A 393-nucleotide genomic window follows, 5' to 3' on the forward strand; every position below is an offset into this window, starting at 1 on the left:
ACTAATCGATTACCACTATGGAAACTCACATCACGAAAGAAACACCTACCAGTTAAAGAATGAAATACAGCGCACAATAACCTCAGTAAGAGTAAAAACCAAAAAAAAAGCCCACACTCACAAATATCTCAAAAAAAGGGATCAACGACCCAGCAAAATCATCAAGCAAAGAAACACATATTAACTACTAGCCCAATTTACCAGTAAACACAGAAATATACACCAATTATGGGTGTAAGTCTATATGTGTATATACAAGCAATTATAAATATAAATTCATCTGTTATTATTATTTCTTTTTTACTCTCTGCAAAAAGCAATTCATCATCATTATCATTACAATACAAGCCCAGGCACACACAGAAAGAGTCTCCAAGAACACACACACACACA

Source organism: Trypanosoma theileri (genome assembly GCF_002087225.1).
Source record: "Trypanosoma theileri isolate Edinburgh chromosome Unknown TM35_Tth_73_V1, whole genome shotgun sequence".
Classification (NCBI taxonomy): Eukaryota; Euglenozoa; class Kinetoplastea; order Trypanosomatida; family Trypanosomatidae; genus Trypanosoma; species Trypanosoma theileri.